Source organism: Bos indicus x Bos taurus, chromosome 8 (assembly GCF_003369695.1).
Source record: "Bos indicus x Bos taurus breed Angus x Brahman F1 hybrid chromosome 8, Bos_hybrid_MaternalHap_v2.0, whole genome shotgun sequence".
NCBI classification, from domain to species: Eukaryota; Metazoa; Chordata; class Mammalia; order Artiodactyla; family Bovidae; genus Bos; species Bos indicus x Bos taurus.
Genome location: NC_040083.1, coordinates 69404342 through 69427723, shown reverse-complemented (window position 1 = coordinate 69427723; position 23382 = coordinate 69404342). Strand labels below are relative to the sequence as shown.

At 45.4% G+C, this 23382-nt stretch overlaps 1 protein-coding gene across 2 annotated transcripts in view; it reads right to left on the bottom strand.

Annotated features, from left to right (window-relative positions):
- The window catches only part of SLC39A14 (solute carrier family 39 member 14), a 51481-nt gene extending 33158 nt beyond the window's left edge, over positions 1-18323 (bottom strand). The window contains exon 1 of one of the 2 annotated variants that reach the window (XM_027549855.1): positions 18184-18323. The gene's annotated coding sequence lies outside the window, so the exon portion shown is untranslated. The remainder of the gene's footprint in view (positions 1-18183) is intronic. The other variant, XM_027549853.1, reaches the window with a different exon arrangement.
- Positions 18324-23382: the final 5059 nt, after the last annotated feature.

Below are 23382 nucleotides of genomic sequence, written 5' to 3'. Positions count from 1 at the left end.
GTGTTTTAGGAAGCTCTCTAGGGGACGACAATGTAAAGGTCTGAGGATCTCTACTCTCAGAGGAAGGTCATCAGGTTGCCAGCTTTCTTCCCCAAAGTGGGCGTCATGAGCACATGCCCAGGGCCCCAGCAGAAAGGCACAGGCTACATCTTGGGTCTGAGATCTCTCAGTGACCGTAAACATTTACCAGCATGAGTCACAAATGAGCCCTACTCTCTGGGGAAAGAGGGTAATTGGGAAAAAGAGGGGAAAGGTCCATATTTCTAAATCAGAGAGAGAAAGGTGATGAGACAGGGGGAAGATTGAGTAATGACATTCCTGAATCATATTCCTCCACTTTCCCGCCCACTTCCCAAACTTCCACATGGCTCATTCCCTGGTCCAAGGACACTGGCCATCCCCATGAGATTACTGAGCTGAGAGGCCTTCTCTCATCCTTTGCCTCCCCAGTGTGGACCCCTCTTCTTGGGATTCAGAGGAGAAACCATTGCACCAGTCTCACTGGTCACTAACACCTGCTCCATCCCATCCCCTCCAATGATCATATCACTCTCCTGCTAAAATACTTACCTTTCATCACTCCCCCTAACCAACAGCAAAGTTCAGGCCCCCTGCCTGGCAAGCAAGGGTTTTCCTCCAACTAGGCTCCCATCATCTCTCACCCTCAGGTCACTGCTCTCTGGCAGGGACCCTGGGCTCCACCCACAACACCTATTCCTGTTCCCTTTCACCCCTGCACCCACACTGCCCACAGAACCAGACCTGGGAAGGCTAATTAACATCTGATTCTACCAACAGTCAGAAAGCTGAACACAGTCCGCCTGTGTTCCAAGCACTTTCTCCACAAGTGTGAAGGGCTTGGATGTGTTGTTTAGGGCTTCCACAGTGGCCCAGTGGTAAAGAATCTGCCTGCCAAGGCAGGAGACCCAGGTTCAATCCCTGGTCCAGGAAAATCCCACATGCTGCAGGACAACTAAGCCCCTACACAACTACTAAAGCCTGAGCACTCTAGAGCCTGTGCTCTGCAACGAGAGAAGCCACGGCAATAAGAAGTCCACACACTGCAACTAAAGAGTTGCCCGCACTTGCTGCACCTAGAGAAAAGCCGGAGCAACAAAGAAGATCCAGCACAGCCAAAAATAAAAAAAGGATGAACTGTAGGAAAAAGCACCATCTCTGGACCATTCCAAATTCTTCCCAGCACAAGCCCCACCCTGCCCGCCTCTGATTCCAACCTCTCTGTCTCAAAGCTGTAACTGTCTCAGAATGACACTCCAAACACTTACAGTTAGTTTCCTCAGCTGTTTCATAACAATCCTAGGAGGCTGGGATTGCTGCACGAAGATGTAAATACAAATGCATATGTACACAGACATCACCTCACTTCTCTAGAGAGTACAGGGTGATACACTGCACTGAAGATGCAGCATTTAGGTCCAGGGGGTCAAGAGCAAGAAAGGACAAGTGTCATCTCAAAGCTCCATCTTCTCAAAGGTGAGAAGGACAGCATAAGGATTCCCATACTTTGCCCTCCTGATTCCCTGTCTCTGCCCAACCAGAGCTCAAGAGAGATTGTCAAAGAGTATACTCAGATGGATTCCAGAACAAAAGCAACCACATCTCTGGCTATCATCCTCAGATATGGATCAGGGCCAAGAGAAGACCCACATGGACAAGCTCCCCCTTCTCAGGTGGCAGTCTCTGGACAACCCAGTACCGTAAGTGATTTCCCTAACGTCACAATGAATTTCCACTTGCCCTCCCCCACCCCCTACCAACTGCTTGCCTATTAAAAAGGGATCAACATTCTAACCAGACTTAAAGGCTTATCCTCTACTGCCAACTCCAACCCCAGGGGGACAATCGGAATGCCACCTGGAAAGGGTTTCTGACTTTAGTTTGCTTAGATGATTAAGAATCTATCTGCAATGAGAGAGACCTAGGTTTGATCCCTATGTCGGGAAGACCCTCTGGAGAAGGGAATGGCAACCCATTCTAGTATTCTTGCCTGGAAAATCCCATGGACAGAGTAGCCTGGCAGGCTGCAGTCCACAGGGTTGCAAAGAGTTGGACACACCTAATTGACTAACATTACTACTACAGACATCCTCTAGTTTGGGTGACTTTCAAACCCAAACAGAGAGGGGAAAAAAATAAATAAAACACAGATATGAGAAGTCTTGTGGTAGCACTATTCACAATAACAAAAACTTTGGAAGCAACCCAAAAGCCCATCAGCAGGAGAGTGGATAAATAAACTAACCGACTCTCACAACAGAATAGTATACAATGTGAATCAACTACAGTGATAGTAATGCCAAGTGTATATCACAAGCTTGCAATAACTGCTTTTTGAATGCCACCCGCTGAAGGACAATTCATTCTTCAGGACTTCTCTAGATGATCTGGAAGGACTGCCTGAATCTAAAGACAGGGAATCTGAGTGAAAGAAATGCCGGAATGCTGGTGGAATAAAAATACTAAAATAAAATCAAATCTCTTAAGCAGATTTCAGCTTCCTCTGGGCACTTACCCGCAAACTGTCCAAGTCCCTTCTCTCTTTTTAGAGTATAACGTACACGCACGTAACACACCCACGTCTGACAGTGTGCAGCTCCCTTTAGCACGTCAGAAGCATTCTTACCCCAGGGCCTTTGCACCTGCTATTCCCTCTGCCAAGAATGCCCGCCCCCCCGCCTAGATTTTCATATCAAGTCTCAGCTCAGACATCACCTACTCAAAATGCAGGGCCACCCGGTTTAAAAAAAAAAAAAAAGCCTGCTCCCAAGGCATTCAAAGTCCTAACACCCTGTTTTATTTACCATATATCACTATCTAACAGAGTTTTCTTTCTTTCGTTTTGTTTACATGTTTATTATCTGTCTCCTCCTACTGACTATAAACTCCACAACAGTGGAGACAGACTCGGCCTATTTTCTTCCCCGAACCCAGAGAGGCCAGTGCCTGGCACCCAGACAACCCCCAGAGAATAACTTTTTTTAATAACTTTTTATTTTTTTAAATTTTTGAGTGGAGGATAATTGCTTTACAATATTGTGCTAGCTTCTGCCATACATCAACTTGAATCAGCCATCGGTATATGAATGTCCCCCCTCTCTTGAACCTCTGTCCCATCTCTCTCTCCATCCCGCCCCTCTACGTTGTCACAGAGTACCAGGTTGAGCTCCCTGTGTAATACAGCAAATTCCCTTTGGCTATCGGTTTTACATATGGCAACGTACATGTTTCAGTGCTATTACTCTTTCAATTTGTCCCTCCCTCTCCTTTCCTCCATGGCCACAAGTCTATTCTCTATGTCTGAGTCTCCAGCCCAAAGAATATCTGCTGAATGATGTGTTAATTTCCCGTGCCCCTCCTTGTTGCAGTGTCCTCAAGTTTAGAACCTTTTTGTTCTTTGGCCTCAACCCCCAGTTAAACTACTATTAGCAATTTGAGGGGAAGAGACACCCCCTTCTGCAGCATCAATAGAGCTGAAGACACCCCCAGAGAGCCAGAGAAGTCTATCTGGAATTGGAATATAAAAAAAAGTAAAGTCAAAAAAAAAAAAAGAAAGAAAGAAAGTAGAATATTAGGTGGAATGGAGGATCCAAAAGGAAGGTGGGGGGAGAGGCGCAGACAGGCAGCCTTCCTTCCCCACCCCAGCAGCAAACGTGCCAAGGACAGGCCACCATCTGATCACATGGCCAAGAATACCATGTTAACTTCTCTCCATGGCAGACAGAGAAAAGGAAAGGAAACCCCCAAGTACAGGCGGTTTCTAGAATTTCTCAGCTGGTCATGGAAACGCGAGTCTGGTCCCGTTGCTCACAACCTCTCTTTTTGTGCCAGCTGCACACATCCTGAAATGCAGGGGGAGGGGCTTGTGGCCACCGCCGCCAAGAAGAGGGAGTGGTTTGAGCAGCCAAGGTCAGAGGTGCAATTTGGCCAGCAGAGCCATGCACACCATGGTTTACCCACGGTCAAGGCCTCTGCTGTGGGAGGCACCCCTGGATGTCAGGAGGCAGCTGAGGCGGGAGCAACAGGAACTGGGACAGAATCTGCTCTGAGAGCTGGTCAGACTGCCCCTGAGGGCACTCTGGCTAGTGGCCCGAGTCTGGGGGAGTGGGTGACTTTGTACATTTTGTGCTTTGCTGGGAACGGTGATGAGAAAACAGTTGTGGTTTGCTACCCCCTGGAAACTCCCCAGCGGCCTGGTATCCTGAGGACTTGCCCAGCCTCTCAGATAGGAAATGGTCAGCGTTGAAATCTACATACGCTCATCAGTGTCACTGGTGTGTCTTCTCGGAGCAGGGGGAGAGGTGGGGAGGGAATCCAGGGCCTTCCACCAGGGAAAACTGGGCCAGCTCCCCTGCCGGCCAGCACAGCTCCACCTCACCCCAAGCCTCTCATACTCTGTGCTTTGAGAAGAGCAAGTCCCCAGGGCTGGCCAGGAGCCCTCTGGTTTCCAGGAAAGGAAGAGAGTAGTCGGCAATACCGGAGAAGGCAATGGCACCCCACTCCAGTACTCTTGCCTGGAAAATCCCATGGATGGAGGAGCCTGGTAGACTGCAGTCCATGGGGTCGCAAAGAGTCGGACACGACTGAGCGACTTCACTTTCACTTTTCACTTTCATGCATTGGAGAAGGAAATGGCAACCCACTCCAGTGTTTTTGCCTGGAGAATCCCAGGGACAGGAGAGCCTGATGGGCTGCCATCTATGGGGTCGCACAGAGTCGGACACAACTGAAGCGACTTAGCAGCAGCAGCAGCCAGCAGTACAGCTTGCTCCCTGGGACTTACATGGTTTCCCCTGACTAGCAGGGCACACATGCCCACCTCACTTGCTCCCACACAAACCAACTTTTCAGGCGTTCAGTAAAAATGAGAATAAAACAGTGGGTTTGGGTTCTGGTCTGCCCCCTCATCCCACCATTGAAAGAGCAACACAGAAATTTTGGGAGTCACAGAACATGGGGTCACAAGACTAGGACATGACTTAGTGACTAATCAAATATATCCCACTTTTCTTATAAGGTTTCTGCTTTTAGTAGCATGCTTGGAAAACCTTTTGTCACCCTGAAATTATAGAAATATATACCTGCTTTTTTCTGGCATTAAAAAAATTTACATCTCTAATTTATTTAGAATTTAATTTGACATAGTGTGAGAAAGAGAAACTCACTTAAACAACAACAAAAAAAGGAGTTAGCTAATTACCCCAGTTGTTTTTTAATGAACAGTCTATTTTCCCTGTAAACCTCAACAGTAAAGTCTATAAAAGATAAGAAACAGGGGTGAAGTCAACGACATCCTTTGTGTAAAGAAAATCCACAGGGGACCGCTCTGCCAGTGAAATCTAACAGCATGGCTAGGGTGCCTTCTCTTCCCCTTCCTCTTTCCTGTTCAGAAATATAGGTTCAAAAATCACGAGAAGTCCTACTTGCCAAGGATGGCAGAGCAGAAAGATCCACTGAAGACAGCCTGGGTTCCTGCAGGCACCACTGAGCAGGAACCCAGCCTCCTCCTAATCGCCAGAGGCTTTACATGCTGTTGCCTAAACTAGCCTTGTTGGACTCTGGTATTTGCATCTGAACACTCCTGTAACTCATCCACAATCCTTTCTTCCCTAATTTTATAATAATAGGAATTGCTAGGATTTATTGTTGCCAGGCACTGTGCTAAGCAATTTGTTTTCATTAGCTCATTTAATCTTCTCAATAACCTTACTAGGATAGATTCTGCAGTACTTCTCCAATTATAAGTAGCAATGGCAGGTTTTCAGAGTTGAAAAAGATACTACATTAAATGCACACATCACTGAGACTCCTCCCTAGTTCAGAAACATGAGAACAGAACAAAAAGGCATTTTAAAACTGAGGAATGGAAGTACGCATTCAACAATAAGTGTCTATCAAGTACCAACTGTTGTGGGCACAGGGAATACAACAATGACCAAAAAGACAAAAATCCCTACCCTCTTGGAGCTTGCTCTAATGCAAGGCTAATAGTAAAAAACTGCAAGCAATCTAAGCATACAAAAGAAGGGAATTGCTGGGAATTCCCTGGTGGTCCAGTGGTTAGGACTCCAAACTTACGCTGCCAAGAGCTCAGGTTCAATCCCTGGTAGGGGAACTATGATCCCACAAGCTGCACAGTACAGTCAAATTAAGGGGAAAAAAGAAGGGGATTGCTAAAGTAAAGTGAAGAAGTGAAGTCGCTCAGTCGTGTCCAATTCTTTGCAACCCCATGGACTACTATGCTCCTCTGTCCATGGGATTTTCCAGGCAAGAGTACTGGAGTGGGTTGCCATTTCCTTCTCCAGAGGATCTTCCTGACCCAGGGTTCGAACCCAGGTCTCCTGCACTGTAGGCAGGCGCTTTACCGTCTGGGTCACCAGGGAAGTTCCTAATCCACATAACAAAATATATAGTTCAACTACAGAGATTTAGAGCTTGGGCTCCAAGTGCAACAGACCTCAGTGTAGATCCTGAAACACACATTTACTAGCTTCAAGGCATTTCGTCAAGTCACAACATCAAGGAGACTTCCTACAGGAAAACAAAGCTACTAACAGTCTCCCTTGGAGCAAATGAGAAAACTGAGTAAGATACTAAGTATAAATACAATGCTAGATATACAGTAATGGCTCAATAAATGTTAATATTCAGGAAAATAATGACATGGAAAGACATCATATGCTAAGTGAAAAGAAAAAAAGAGGCTACAAAACTCTCTGTATAGCAGAACCTGTTTTCCTTACAAAGTATGCATTCGCAAAAAAAGATGAAAAATATTTAACAAATTGCTAGTTCTTGGTGGTGAGTTTAATGGTGACTTCTGTTATCTTTTTTACTCTGTATTTCCTACAATGAACCTGAATTACTTTAAGAAGAAGGTTCAGAGGGTTCTCTGGTGGCCTAGTGATTAGGGTTCCACACTGTCACTGCCATGGCCTAGGTTCAATCTTAGATGGGAAACTCGGATGCAGCCAAAAAAAAAAAAAGAAGAAGAAAGTTCACTTTCAAGTTCAATTAGGAAATGGGAAAGGCTTAATGATGACCCACTGGAAGGCAGCTCTCTCCCCTTTTTTAAAGACCTTCACTTAAGAGTCTGGCAGTGGACTCCAGTCCTAATCTGCATGAGCAGAACTTCCTGTGTGCCTGGTCCCCTAACGTGGGTGCCCCCATGAGCAGTCTCACCATGGTTCTTCTGAATCTGAGTTTCCTGGGTGAGACCCAGGTAACTGTACACACAGCTCTGATCGATCAGCCTGCCTCTTGTCTGGGGTACTGGTCTGACATTCTGGTCTAGTCAGGACTGCTGGACTAGACAGACAGACTATAATATCCTGTGGTTTATCGAAACTCTTTGAAGTCAGTTCACCCTCTCTGGCCAACAGGTACCACCGTTTCTGCCCTGCCCTTCCTACAGGGAAACTAACTCTCAGTGAGAACTCCTTGCACAGAGACAAGTTGTTGGCATTACAAAGAGTCTAGAATGTAGAATGTAAGCCAGAGTCCTCAGTAACTGATACCCACCTGGTTCTCAGACGTGTAGCAATGTGAGGGGAGCGGGAGACCTGAGGCTAGGCCCTGGTCTCCCCAACAGCCAAGCCTGCCTTCTGTCTTTAAAAACAAATCCAACTTTTTTTTGAAGCTCTGTGAACCAGAGTTTACAAAGGACAGTTCCCCCCATCCTGAGTACAGTGTGTAGACTGTGCATGCTTGGGTGCTAAGTCACTTCAGTCCTATCCGACTCTTTGCGACCCAGTGGACTGTAGCTCGCCAGACTCCTCTATCCATCGGATTCTCCAGGCAAGAATACTGGATTGGGTTGCTGTGCCCTTCTCCAGAGGATTTTCCAAACCCAGGGCTCAAACCTGCTGCCTCCTGCAACTCCAGCATTACAGGCGGATTCTTTACTGCTGAGCCACTGGGGACGCCCAATGGGTTGAATTCAGTTCAGTTCAGTCGCTCAGTCATGTCCGACTCTTTGTGATCCCATGAGCTGCAGCACGCCAGGCCTTCCTGTCTAATACCAACTCCCAGAGCCTACCCAAATTCATGTCCATTGAGTCGGTGATGCCATCCAACCATCTTATCTGTTGTCCCCTTCTCCTCCTGCCCTCAATCTCTCCCAGCATCAGGGTCTTTCAAATGAGTCAGCTCTTTGCATCAGGTGCCCAAAGTATTGGAGTTTCAGCTTCAACACCAGACTTTCTAATGAACACCCAGGACTGATCTCCTTTAGGATGGACCGGTTGGATCTCCTTGTTGTCCAAGGGACTCTCAAGAGTCTTCTCCAACACCACAGTTCAAAAGCATCAATTCTTTGGTGCTCAGCTTTCTTTATAGTCCAACTCTCACATCCATACATGATTACTGGAAAAACCATAGCCTTGACTAGATGGACCTTTGTTGACAGAGTAATGTCTCTGCTTTTGAATATGCTGTCTAGGTTGGTCATAACTTTCCTTCCAAGGAGTAAGCATCTTTTAATTTCATGGCTGCAGTCACCATCTGCAGTGATTTTGGAGCCCCAAAAAAGAAAGTCTGACACTGTTTCCATTGTTTCCCCATCTATTTGCCATGAAGTGATAGGACCAGATGCCATGATCTTTGTTTTCTGAATGTTGAGCTTTAAGCCAACTTTTTCACTCTCCTCTTGAGGCTCTTTAGTTCTTCACTTTCTGCCTTAAGGGTGGTGTCATCTGCATATCTGAGGTTACTGATATTTCTCCTGGCAATCTTGACTCCAGCTTGTGCTTCATCCAGCCCAGCGTTTCTCATGATGTACTCTGCATATAAGTTGAATAAGCAGGGTGACAGTATACAGCCTTGATGTACTTCTTTTCCTATTTGGAACCAGTCAGTTGTTCCATGTTCAGTTCTAATTGTTGCTTCCTGACCTGTATACAGATTTCTCAAGAGGCAAGTCAGGTGGTCTGGTATTCCCATCTCTTTCAGAATTTTCCACAGTTTATTGTGATCCACACAGTCAAAGGCACACTTTGGCATAGTCAATAAAGCAGAAATAGATGTTTTTCTGGAACTCTCTTGCTTTTTCCATGATCCAGCAGATGTTGGCAATTTGATCTCTGGTTCCTCTGCCTTTTCAAAAACCAGCTTGAACATCAGGAAGTTCACGGTTCACATACTGTTGAAGCCTGGCTTGGAGAATTTTGAGCATTACTTTACTAGCGTGTGAGATGAGTACAATTGTGAGGTAGTTTGAGCATTCTTTGGCATTGCCTTTCTTTGGGATTGGAATAAAAACTGATCTTTTCCAGTCCTGTGGCCACTGCTGAGTTTTCCAAATTTGCCGGCATATTGAGTGCAGCACTTTTACAGCATCATCTTTCAGGATTTGAAATAGCTCAACTGGAATTCCATCACTTCTACTAGCTTTGTTTGTAGTGATGCTTCCTAAGGCCCACTTGACTTCACATTCTAGGATGTCTGGCTCTAGGTGAGTGATCACACCATCGTAATTAACTGGGTCGTGAAGATCTTTTTTGGACAGCTCTTCTGTGTATTCTTGCCACCTCTTCTTAATATCTTCTGCTTCTGTCAGGTCCATACCATTTCTGTCCTTTATTGAGATCTCTAGTCTTTCCCATTCTATTGGTTTCCCCTATTTCTTTGCATTGATCACTGAGAAAGGCTTTCTTATCTCTCCTTGCTATTCTCTGGAACTCTGCACTCAAATGGGTATATCTTTCCTTTTCTCCTTTTTGCTTCTCTTCTTTTCACAGCTATTTGTAAGGCTTCCTCAGACAGCCATTTTGCTTTTTTGCATTTCTTTTTCCTGGGAATGGTCTTGATCCCCAAATCCATGTCTACCCCAAAACCTCAGAATGTGACCTTATTGAGAAATACAGTCTTTGCAGAAATAATGATTTAAGGATCTAGAGATGAAGTCACCATGGACTTTCAGTAGTCCCTAAATCCAATGATTAGTATGTTTACAAGATAAAGGACAGGGAGATTTCGTCACAGACAACAGAAAAGAAGACCATGTGGAGATGGAGGCAGAGAGGACAGTGATGCTGCTACAAGCCAAGGAACAACTGGAGGCACCAGAAGGTGGAAGACCCAAGGAAGCATGTACCCCAAGAGCCTTTGGAGGCAATGTGGACCTGCTGACCCCTTGATTTCAACCTTCTGGCCTCCAGAACTGAGAGCAAATTTCTGTTCTTTTAAGCCACAGAGTTTGTGGTCATTTGTTAGGACGGTCACAGGAAACTAATATTTAGATGCTGGAATTAAGGCTTAATATCTTTTATCTGGGGCTTCCCTGGTGGCTCAGTGGTAAAGAATTCACCTGTCAATGTAGGAGACCCAGGTTGAATCCCTGGGTCACGAAGATCCCCTGGAGAAGGAAGTGGCAACCTACTCCAGGATCTCTTGCCTGAGAAATCCCATGGACAGAGGATCCTGGCGGGCTACAGTCCACGGGGTCACAAACAACAACAATCTTTTATCTGAAACTATCCTGCTAGAGTTGGCAGAATTCCAAGATAGGCCTCAACGACCTTCTCCTTTGTATGTGGGCAGGAGCTGAAAATATGAGATATCACTCCTGTTATTAGGTAACATTATCTGCCAAAGGGATTTTGTTGGTGTCAGCTGACCAAATCAGTTGACCTTAAGACAGGGAAATTGATCTTGTATGAGTCAGAACTAATCAGGTGAGCTCTTAAATGGGATAGGCTCCTCCTGGCCAAAGGGGTTTGAACCATGAGAAGGAGTCAACATGAGAGAATAACTTTTCCAATGTGGAGGTCCAGCAGACACCAAGTAACCAAGTGATCCAGGAAAACATCACCATTAACACCACAAATGCCTTGATATGATGCTCTTAAAAGGATGCAACATCATTTTTGTTGATATTCTTGCTAAAAATTCGTGACCTTATCCTAAGGGAGAAAGATACGGGATGGTTACAAATTGGAGCAGAGAAACGACAACTGAATGCAACGTGGGATGGCAGACTGGATCCTGGGACAGAAAAAAGATATCAGCAGAAACAGTGGTGAAATTTAAATGAGGCCTGCAGTTTAAAGTTTTGTGCCAATGTTCATTTCCCGTTCTTGATGATTATACCACAGGGTGAGAGGATATAAAGGAACTCTGCTATATTTTTTGTGACTTTTAAGTCTAAAGTAAGTTGAAAATTAAAAGTTTACAATAAAAGGAAATAACTGAGCAGAATAACAGAGGTTGCCTCACAGCCTCAGGATTACACTTTTTCTCCCATACTTCTTTATACTTTTCAGGAAGTATGCATTACTCTTGATAATCAAGGACACAAGGTTGGCTGGAGTAAGTGGACTGGTGCAAAGGACGTTGATTTGGGGCCAGTGGTGTTTTTCTGGAAAAGAGCACACTGACCCCAAGACAAGGCTGAAAAGACCAGCAAGTCTTTGATAAACAGCTAATACCTACCAGAGACTATTGGTACCTTATACCCCATAACCCTAGTGATCCAGGAACATACATCTTAGTGCCACTATTCATGGTCTTCCTTGATGGGGAAGTAAAAAGTCTGTCTGCAATGCAGAAGATGTGGGTTCGATCCCTGGGTCAGGAAGATCCCCTGGAGAAGGAAATGGTAACCCACTCCAGTATTCTTGCCTGAAAAATCCCATGGGCAGAGGAGCCTGGAGGGCTACAGTCTATGGGGTCGCAAAGTTGGGGACACGACTGAGCAACTAAGCACACACACATCATTATTCACACAGCTCCCCTGGCAGGAACCCGCTGGCTCAATTCCACCTCTAGGAAGCCTTCCCAGATCATTCTCGCCCCCAAGTCGCCTCACCTTCGACTGGCCTCTTTCAGTGTCTCTTGGCTGTTCCACTCAATGGAGCTTAAAGAGTGCCACAAATAGCATGTGAAGCTGCCAACATGTACTCAGCTCATCTCAACACATATTTTACAAGCCTCCTTGGAACAGAAACAGTGTTTTGCCTGTCTTCATGGAGTGGGCACTCTCTTAGCTGAGCTCTGCTGGCTGGGCCCATCCCTGCAGCAAAGAGGCCCTCTCTGTTGTCACTGTCCAGGATTCCTTTGTTGAGAGTCTGCTGTGCCTCTTTTCAAACTTCTTTATGCCAGTTCTGTTTGGTTTTAAACATAACTGAAACATAAATGCAGAGAGGAAAACTTTTGATTTCTACAAAAATGAAACTAAGTGCTCTAGAATGGCAATTCCCAAAACTGTGGTCTTAGATGACACCTGGATACACTGAGACTGTGTGAGGAGGCTGGAGAGGTGAAAATTAGTTTTATTAGAAAATTAAGATGTTAAAAGCTTTTTCACTCTCATTTTTCAGCGGCTATGTGAAGTATGATGAATATGTGCCTGTGTAGTTTTCTGAAATTTCCGAGGTAGAAGTTTAGGGTATAAATATATGTGTTTTCAGAGATTAACTCAGTTTGTTCTCAGACTTCCACTGAGTATTTATCAGCAAAATTATTCTATACGTACTATAATCTGTTATATCTAATAAATCATTATTTTGAAGTCCTGAAGATATGCAAAAATGTAAAAATAATGCCACTTTTTCGACTTTTTGGAAGTTATTTTCCATAAAAACATGCATTTCATGTTACCATGTAATTATCTTATTTCTATTATTTTAAATGAATAAACAACTCTTTATATTTAATTTTTAACATGGTAAATAGCAGGTTTAGCCAATAAGTGGAAGACTAAATTAAGGAATCCTAGGATCAAAAAGTTTGAGAATTGCTCATCTTGAAAAATGTGTTACAAATGGGGGAGAAAAAGATTAAATTCAGTTCAGTTCAGTTCAGTCACTCAGTTGTGTCCGACTCTTTGTGACCCCATGGACTGCAGCACACTAGGCCTCTCTGTCCACCACCAACTCCCAGAGTTTACTCAAACTCATGTCCATTGAGTTGGTGATGCCATCCAACCATCTCGTCCTCTGTAAATTAAGTGTGTGCATTAAAAAAGTAGGATGCTGCACATGGACTGATTTGCAAATGTCTTAGATTCTTGCTCTATCATTATTTCTTAATGGAGACTAATTAACAGATGTATATATCCTGTCACCCAGCAATCTCACTTCTGTGAATTTCTTTTGTAGTCATATACATAGGAAATGCCATTTAGTAAAGTTATTCCCCGTAGCACTGTACATAATGACAAAATATTGGAAACAACCCAAACTAGGGGAGAAAGGGAAGCAACACATGCTGGTTTAAAAACTATCATGCTTCCCTATCCTGGAATAATATGCAGCTATAGTAAAAGTGTTTCCTGGGCTGACAGGGAAAGATCCAGAATAGTTGCTAGGTGAAAAAAGCAAAGTGCTAAACAATGCCTAAAATGCTAACTTAGAGCATTTCTAAAACTGGGATGGGGTGGGCAGAGGTGAGACTTTTTACTGTACTGGGTGGGAGTTTATGGGGGTGCAGTTAATGTATGTGTAGTTGCTTTTTAAACCTTTTTCATCTTTCTAATCTTTAAACTATGGATTATATAGCATAGAAAAAATTTTTTCCTGTTAAAATTTTTTTCTTCCATTTTATTGAGACATAATTCACATATGGTAAAAAAAAAAAAAAAAAAACCAATTGTAATAAAAGAAACCAGAAATCACAGGTCATACATGCAGATGTGACTTTTATATACAATTTGCAAGTGTAATTAGCAGACCTAGATCCAAAGGCAAAGCCTCAGCCCTAAATCAAAGTTTTGGCAAATAGAAATATATATGCACACAGAGGCTGTAGAGAGGGGGAATTGGATCAAGGCAGTCAAAAGGTAGAAACTTCCAGTTATAAGATAAATAAGTACTAGGGAAGTAATGTGTAACATGCTAAATATAATTAACACTGCTACAGGTCATATTTGGGGGTTCCCTGGTAGCTCAGCAGTAAAGAATCCGCTTGCAATGCAAGAGATGTAGGTTCCACCCCTGGGTCGGGAAGATCCCTTGGAGAAGGAAATGGCAACCCACTCCAGTATTCTTGCCTGAAAAATCCCAAGGATAGCGGAGTGTGGTAGGCTATCGTCCATGGGATCATAAAGGATGGACACAACTGAGCAACTAAACCACCACTAAACTTTCATATGTGAAAGTTGTGAAGAAAGTTAAATCCTAAGACTTCTTATCACAAGAAAAAAAATTTTTTTTCTATTTCTTTTATCTTTTACCTCTGGGATGATGTATGTTCATTAAATTTATTGTGGTACTCATTTCATAACTATATAAATCAAATCATTATGCTGTACAACTTAAACTTATACAGTGTTGTTATATCTCAATAAAATGGGAAGAAAAAAATGCATGAACATGCTTTTAAGAAAAAATGAACTGTTTAAAACATGGATTTTAAAAACATCCCCAACTTTTAGCTGACATTTTAATTACTAACACTGCTAAGAGCCTCTAGGGACCCAATGGTAATAAATTCAGGACAGTCACATTCTCATTCCACCAAAGCCCAGAACTGTCCCAGGCCTGAGGTTGGAGAAAGGTTAGGAGGCCTGATAATGCAGTCAGATCAGAGGCAGGTAAGTTGGTTTCCCATGGACGGACATGCCAACAGCTCTCTCAGGGTGATTCTGTGGCCACCTTCCCTCTCGCCTGTGGGAGGGTTCACAAGGGTCTCTGCTTCTTCTTACCCAGGGCCAATAAGGAGTCCCCTCTGGGAGCCTCGATGGCCACAGTAAGGGTGAAGACAGCTGAGCCTCGGAGACCTTGTGGTGAGGCTGTCCTGCTTGCCCGGACAACGCATGAGGCCCCTGGCTGGTGTAGACTCTGGACTCCTTATCTGGCGGGCAGTCTGCCAGCCCGCCAGCCTCAGAGTTCAGAGAAGTTCCATTGTATCCAGAGAGTCCAGGCTAGGGCCCTAGCAGCATGACCCTTCCTCACTCACTCCCCATCCTCCTGTGTCGGCAGGGAGTCTGGAAAAAGGAGAAGGGAGAAGAGTTCTCCAGAATAAATTTCTATCCACACAAGCTGAGAATTCCCGTCCCCCAAATAAGCACAGGGAAAACTGGCTCCTTTTTCTTCATGTTTTCAAGGAAATGTCTGAGATTTCCAGCAGTTTTATCATCATACTTACGAATAAAAGTTGCACCTCTTTTTCCAGCGGGCTACAGTCCACGGGGTCACAAAGAGTCGGATGCAACTTAGCGAATGAGAACGCATGCACGCTGGCCCTATCGAGCCTCTTGGCCAGTAGCAAGAAATGTAACTTGGAAACACCAGTTAACCTCTAGATCCAGTTTCTTTAGCTGTAAAACAAAGGGTCTAGACTCGAAGATTTCCAAAGTCCCTCCAGTTCAATATCATATCACCATCGGCGGTTCTGCAAAAACGCCTAAGCGTTACTTTCTTCAGGCATCAAGCGCGAAAAGGCTGGATTATTTCGGAGGTCCCGATTTCCAGAAATATACATCTATTCACGGCACTAACTCTTAGATCTCAACATCCTGTAAATACTGGACCCGGATTGAGGGTTGCTCCTGGAACTGAGGTGTAAACAGGTAAGGAAAACAGGAAGTAGGTGGAACAGTTCTAAAACAATCCAGTCCAGTGACTGATCTAGTGCGTGCGCATGCGCAAACATGCGCGCATGCGTGCAGATGCACACACGTCACTAGTCTTTTCCACCTATTACCGGTCCGGAGAAACAGTACTTCCGTTACCTGAAAGAATCAGCATAGCTTGCAAAACTAAAGGTGGGGGGGGGAAAGGCTCTGTGGAACTGTGAATATGCCAATGCCTGGCACGCCACAGAAAAGGAGCCTACCCAGAAAGGCACGGAGGTTGCCTCCACGTTCCCTAGATGAATCAACCTGAAGCCTGGACTCACACTATTCCTACAACCCTAGCTACCTATCAGCTCCTAGGACTCCTAAATCATCCACTTTACCCCAGAGAAGATGATAATGTTGATTCAGATGATAACAAACCTCTACTACGCTTCAAGTACAACCACGACGTGCTGCATAGCGGTTAGGACAGGTCTGCAGAAGCAACGTCTCCTGCTGGAGAGTGATGGGGCAGGATTTGAACAGATTTATGAGCTTCCCTGGTGGCTCAGAGGGTAAAGCGTCTGCCTGCAATGCAGGAGATCTCGGTTCCATCCCTGGGTCAGGAAGATCCCCTGGAGAAGGAAATGGCAACCCACTCCAGTACTCTTGCCTGGAAAAATCCCACGGACAGAGAAGCCTGGTAGACTACAGTCCATGGGATCACAAAGAGTCGGACAGGACTGAGCGACTTCACTTTCTTTCACTTTCATGTGGCTCAAAGGGCTCCCCAGGTGGCTCAGTGGTAAAGAGCCCGCCTGCCAATGCAGGCGAAGCAAGAGACCTGGGTTTGCTTTCTGTATCAGGCAGATCCTCTGGAGGAGGAAATGGCAACTCACTTAAATATTCTTGCCTATAAAATCCCATAGACAGAGGAGACACCTGGGCTATAGTCCATGGGATCATAGAGAGTCAGACACAACTAAGCAAGCACACACGCATGTGGCTCAAAAGCTAAGAATTCTTCTGCCACCTTGTACCGTCTCTAGTAGAATGCTATCTTCTCTGAACTTGACCAAACACAACAATGTGACCTCTATTATGTTGCTACCTTATTCTTCATGTAAGGATGGATGTTCTTTCTCCCTCCAACAAGTGGAGCCAGGAGCCAGATCCCATACCCTTTTTGTACTCTCCAGTGGCCAAGTGCAGAGCCAAGCACAGATCAGGAACTGCGTATTTACAAACTGAAGTGATGAAATACTGAGAGTCACAGGGCTCTGGTACCTCAATGCAGTGTTCTTGCCTCAATGACAGGGCCAGTCATTCTGTTTGGTGCTTTCTAGTCATACCTGCAAACCAGGAAGCGTACCACTATATAGTGGCTGTCACAGTTTATGAAAAACTCACCTCTGAGCATCCAACAGGAAATGGATTGTGTAGTTTTTAAAATTTCACCTACTAAAGTTATGAGTCTCGACATTCTTTCTCTTGCTTCATCAAGTTTCTCTCCGTTTTTATGGCTCTTGTTTTAAAAGTTAAGGATTCATTGTAGATGCTGTGGATAAGAGACCACAGATCTAATCTGCCCTTAGCACTGACTCCATTCACAAGACATGGGGCAAGTTAGGAGCAGAGGTGGGACAGAAGCCAGGTAGCTAGGCCAGAACTCACCAGGTTATCACTGCGCTGCAAGTGGGAGACCTAAGCAGCCTGGGGTTCCTAGAAAAGAATGACTCCAGGCAAATCCCAGCCCAGGCAGGCTCCAGGAAGAAGGGTCAGGTCAAAGCTGCTCCTACCCCCACTCTATCTTAGGTTCCCAGGAGAGGAGTCAGCCCCTCACCAAATCATGCTCACATGCTCAGGATACCCAGACCCTAGTCAACTCTAGAACCTCCAAACGGAAGCCACAACCCAGAGCAGAGGAAAATGTGACTCAACTGGACCTCCGGATCATACGGTATAACTGTTTGGATGGTATTTTGTCCCATTGCTCTAACCCACCAAGAGAGGGCAGCCTGCCCCAGACCACCTAACCCGGTCGGTAGGAACCAAAAACAGCTAAAAAGCCATGCCCACAGGATGAGCCAGGTCAGAGTTTAGTTAGTCCCTCCTTTGCTATTCTTCAGCTCCTGCTCGGGGCCAGCTGGGAGGCACCGGGCTTTTGTCTTCAGCTGCGAGGTGGTCTGGCCCAGGTTAAGTGGGCACTCAGCTCCTGGAAAGCCAAGTCTAGATACTATTGTCCCATCAGAGCCATCCCGAGAGCTGCCCACCAGATTTGCCCGTCTACTCTCTGCTTTTCTCCATGCTCGAGTCCATGGGCTCCAGGACACCTCTCTCAGCCTTAGTGCGGCTACCGACATCCTCTCTTGCGCCCAGATCCCGCGCTCTCCAGTCCAAGGGGCCGTAGCTGCACCTTCCCTTCCCTCGCCACTGAGGACCCCTCGTAGTGGCACCGCGGCCAGGTGTCGCCTCCATGTAGCGTCCGGGCCCGTGTGTGGGTCCACTAGAGCGACTTCCGAAACCGCGGCTGGGCTCCGGGTTCTCGGAGCAGCCGTGCCCCCACCCCCACTCAGTGACCCGGAGCCCCGGAGGCGCACTGCTCCTCCGCGCGATGCCACATCTCCGGGGCACGGAGCTGCCCCTCCCGCATGGCCTTCCGCCCTCACCTGAAGCTGGGCCGACGTCACCCGGCCCCGCGCACCCTCACAAGCCAGGTCCCCCGGGCGACCCGCAGCAGCAGTGGTAGCGGCAGCGCAGCTAGGTCGGCGTGCCCGCGCGCCCTCAGCCCCCTGCCGGCGTCCTTCCTCGGCGTGGCGCGCATGCCCCGCTATATACCCTGCGCGTCACGGCCGGGCCCGCCCCCGCCCTCGCCCCGCCCCACCCCACTGTCCCCAGGGCTTGCCACGTGGGCTCCGGCCGGTGGTAGGGCGACTTATGAGTGCTGCCTGCCAGCCACCCGCTAGACCCAACGGGAGCTTGGCTTGCCCAGGCTTGCGGGGCAAGCCAGCGTCTTTCTGCGCCTTGGGGCCTGAGCTCGAGCCCCTAGCTCGCCGAGATCCTAGCTCACCTCCTAGCTCTATCGGCTTCATCTTCTAACCCTACTGCAAATTCCATTCATCTTTCACTGAGGTTTCCTCGGGAAAGCTCCCATCAAGACCTTTCCCTCCTTCTATGGGAAGCTCTCATGACCTGGTCTCCATCCTCTCGGAGTAACACTACCAACCACCTGATATGTGTGTGTGTATGTGTATCTTAACACATCTGATTAATATAAAAAGCTGCTTTTTCCTCCCCAACTCGATTCTGAAATATCCTGGGGGTGGGGGGAACGCACCCGTAAGTAATAATGTTTCTTCTGCATTTTGCCACCAAACAAAAGAACAAAAAAATTCCTGTTCAGGTTCCAAATACGCCGTATCATACTCAATTTTCGAATAAGACGTCGCACCACTCTACCAAAATGATCAGACTCTCTAAGAAACCATAGTGCTTAACGGAGGCTGGGAGGAATGTTACTTTTTGTGTGAGGAGTGTCCTAGGACTCTTTTCTGATGTGAAGCAGTTCTATTGAGATGGATATCTAGCCTCGGAAATGCAAATTTCTTGAAAAAATAAGCCACCCATTAAACTCCCATTGTTCTAGTCTGCTGGACGTCATGATTATTTCCTTTGCAGCTAGGCCAGCTGCCACCTGTGTCTAGGGGACCCAAAGGAAAGGCCTTCTAAGCAGAACTGCAGCCTGTTAGTACCTAAGGCCCTGTTACAGCTCAGTGACTGGCGCTCTGTAGACACCAAGTGTCTCTGAATTTGCACGGAGAAGGGGAACTGCATCCCACTCTGCAAGTCCTGGGGAGAAGGCGGCCCAGGACAGCAATGCTTGTGATGAAAGGAAAAGGAGACAATCTCTGCAGCGGATGGCAGGAAGAATCCGGGCCTCAGTGGCAGCCTGTTCCTCCTTAGGAGGAGGGTAGAGAGGGAAAAACAGAGAAAGCACTGAACCAAAGCCAGAGCAGGCCAGAATGTTTATGCCACTTGAAGAGACAAGCTGGGCTGTGGGGTTTTTCTGAAATTTAATTATCCTTACCCTGCAATTATAGTCCTCTAGTGGAGTTAAAGGGTGGGGTGATACTCCTCTCATTTTCCAAGAGATTGCAAAGTAATGGTATGCCTGCACAATCTCCTTCAGAGCCCCTTCATCTCTGTAATAATCCTTTATGTTTGTCTTCCCTGGTTAAACTCAAGTATTTTTCAGACATGATGTCATCCATTTGGGACTCTCAACCCCATCTCCAGTGGGCTGTCAGAAATGGCCCAGTCTCTACCTCGCCTTCCTTTTCTTGAAGTTCTGGAACAAGAATGTGAAACTCACCCGGTGATTAAGTAAAACAAGCATGCTTCTAACACAGGGAGCTCTGAACAGTTTGAAGCCCATAAATACATATTACAAAGAGGTGTTACACTGTTCCTAAAACTGAGGCCTCAAAGCAATCCCCATGGCTCTTCCAGGCAATGTGTCAATAGTACAGGCTGGGGGGAAGGGTGCCTGTCACAGAGACGGGAGGGGAGGGAGGACACTGACACCCTACCGCCGGGCCTATCACAGCATTCTCACTTGTTTGCAACCAGCAAGGAGCAGAGCTGCCAAAGTCCACCAGAGCTGATAAGCTATCAGTAATCCATTAGGGAGTTCAATTAATTATTAACACAGCTAAAAATCAAAAGGTCTTAAGCTCTACATATCCACCCACCTACAAAATTCTTTAGGTATACCCAAAGTCCTCCCTTGGTCACTCAGTCTTTCCTGCCTAGTGCCAGATTTGGAGCCTCAATTCTTCCTTTCTTCCAAATATGCTCCTTTTTCCACTCATTCCCCCATTTCCACTTGTTAAAATTCGAATTCTTCAAAGCCACCACCTCCATTCAGAAAAGCTCGATTCTCCTGAAGCCTATTTGATCTACCCTTTCTTTTTTTTTACTGTAACCCACTGTAAAAAAATATTTTGCACTGCACCTTCGTTACAAATAACACAGCAAACAAAAATCTTTAAAAACTGCCTTAGCATATGCAATGTACTGATATTTTATAGTCTATTTCAATTTTTTTAAAATTGGTTAACAAACCCAGTAAATTGATTTCATTGGACTGGAATTCACAGAATTAAAACCTTTTATATGGTTTATGATACTTGCTCCTTGGAAGGAAAGCTATGACCAACCTAGACAGCGTATTAAAAAGCAGAGACATTTCTTTACCAACAAAGGTCCATCTAGTCAAAGCTATGGTCTTTCCAGGAGTCATGTATGAATGTGAGAGTTGGACTGGGAAGAAAGCTGAGTGCCAAAGAACTGATGCTTTTGAACTGTGGTGTTGGGGAAGACTCTTGAGAATCCCTTAGACTGCAAGGAGATCAAACCAGTCCATCCTAAAGGAAATCAACCCTGAATATTCATTGAAGGCCAGATGCTGAAGCTGAAGCTCCAGTACTCTGGCCACCTGATGTGAAGAACTGACTCACTGGAAAAGACCTTGATGCTGGGAAAGATAGAAGGCAGGAGAAGGGGATGACAGAGGATGAGATGGTTGGATGGCCTCACAGACTTGATAGACATGAGTTTGAGCAAACTCCAGGACTTGGTGATGGACAGGGAAGTCTGGTATGCTGCAGTCCATGGGGTCGAAAAGAGAAATGACTGAGCAACTGAACCAATGATACTTGCTTTTCCTCTTAAAAATTATTTCATTTCCATCTCTCACCTCCATATTGAACCTTAATCTGTCTTGATTACCAAAGATTTCTGTATATACCTGCATCCCCTAACATCTTGCACAGAACAGATGCTCAGTAAATATTAGCTGGATGAATGAATAGGCCAGCTCACTAAAAGTTTGGGGAATATTTAAGGAACTAAGCATAAAAATCTGACATCAGCAAGACTGCTATTTCCCTTTTGACAAGGTATCTCAGCTGCCTGCCTTTTCAAAGGATATGCAGGCAGATTTCTCAAAGCTGAAGTGAGTAGAATGGCCTTGGCAAAGAAGCCAGAGAAATACAAATACAAAGCCCAGAGAACATACAAAGTTAGACTGGGCACTCAGGAAACCAAAGCTGGTTCTCTGGTATATTGACAAGGTAGACAACGTGATCAGTAGGGTGGGGCAAAGATCCCCTTTCTAACCCCCAACTATCAGGTCAGCTCTATAGACGGAAGAGAAAAGCCAATAGCCAGGTTTCTAAGGGGAAAAAATGAGTTTTCTATGTTTTGGCATGTCTTAACAAATTCAAGAGGATCAGAAGGAATGTGCAGGTTCTAGTTTACCCAAAATCATGCCAGAGGACTAGCAACCTACACTCTGCCAGCCAAAAGAGAACATCCTTAGAAGCCTTATCAATTATTTCTGTTACCATTTGATGGTTTCAGCGGACAGACAGTTGGGAAAAATAACACTTGGTTCAGGAGCAAGTTACCTATAGGAATTTATCCTTTTCATCTAAGATAGCTCATTTGCTGGCCTTTAATTGTTTAAGCGACTGAACTGAGTATTCCTTTCTAATCCTTTTTATTTCTGTAAGGTCAGTGGTCCTCTTTTTCATTCTTGATTTTAGTAATTTGAGTCTTTTTTTTTTGACAATTTAGCTAAAGATTTGCTAATTCTGTTACTCTTTCTAAAGAATCAACTTTTGGTTTTACTGATTTTCCATACTGCTTTTCTTGGAAGGAAAGCTATGACCAATTTAGACGGCATATTAAAAAGCAGAGACATTTCTTTACCAACAAAGATCCATCTAGTCAAGGCTATGGTTTTTCTGTAGTCATGTATGGATGTGACAGTTTGACCATAAAGAAAGCTGAGTGCCAAAGAATTGATGGCTTTTGAACTGTGGTGTTGGAAAAGACTCTTGGAGAGTCCTTTGGACTGCAAGGAGATCCAACCAGTCCATCCTAAAGGAAATCAGTCCTGAATATTCATTGGAAGGACTGATGTTGAAGCTGAAACTCCAATACTTTGGGTACCTGATGCAAAGAACTGACTCATTTGAAAAGCCCCTGATGCTGGAAAAGACTGAAGGCGGGAGGAGAAGGGGACGACAGAGGATGAGATGGTTGGATGGCATCATCGACTCAATAGACAAGAGTTTGAGTAAACTTTGGGAGTTGGTGATGGACAGGGGTCCATGGGGTCTCAAAGAGTTGGACACGACTGAACGACTGAACTGAACTGATATTGCTTTTCTATACTCTGTCTCATTCACTTCTGCTCTGATCCTTATTGTTGCTGTTGTTCAGTCAGTCAGTCATGTTTGACTCTTTGGGACCCCATGGACTGCAGCATGCCAGACCTTCCCTGTCCTTCACTATCTCCCAGAATTTGCTCAAACTCATGTCCATTGAGTCGGTGATGCCATCCAACCATCTCGTCCTCTGTCCTCCCCTTCTCTTCCTGCCTTCTATCTTTCCCAGCATCGGGATCTTTTCCAATGAGTTGTCTCTTCCTATCAAGTGGCCAAAGTATGGAGCTTCAGTTTCAGCATCAGTCCTTCCAATGAATATTCAGGGTTGATTTCCTTTAGGATTGACTGGTTTGATCTTGAAATCCAAGGGGGTCTCTAGAATCTTTTCTAACACCACAGTTCAAACAGAATCTGTTCTTTGGCACTCAGCCTTCTTTTTGGTCCAATTCTCACATCCATACATGATTACTAGGTACTGAGCCTTATTAGAAAATGTTAGTTTGGTCCTCAGCTTTGAATGAATGTTTAGCTGGGAACAGAGTTCCAAGTTGACACTGAATCTTAAAATTATTATTCCTTTTGTCTTAAGCATCTGTTGTGGTTGATAATAAGTCTGCTGTCAATCTAACTTTC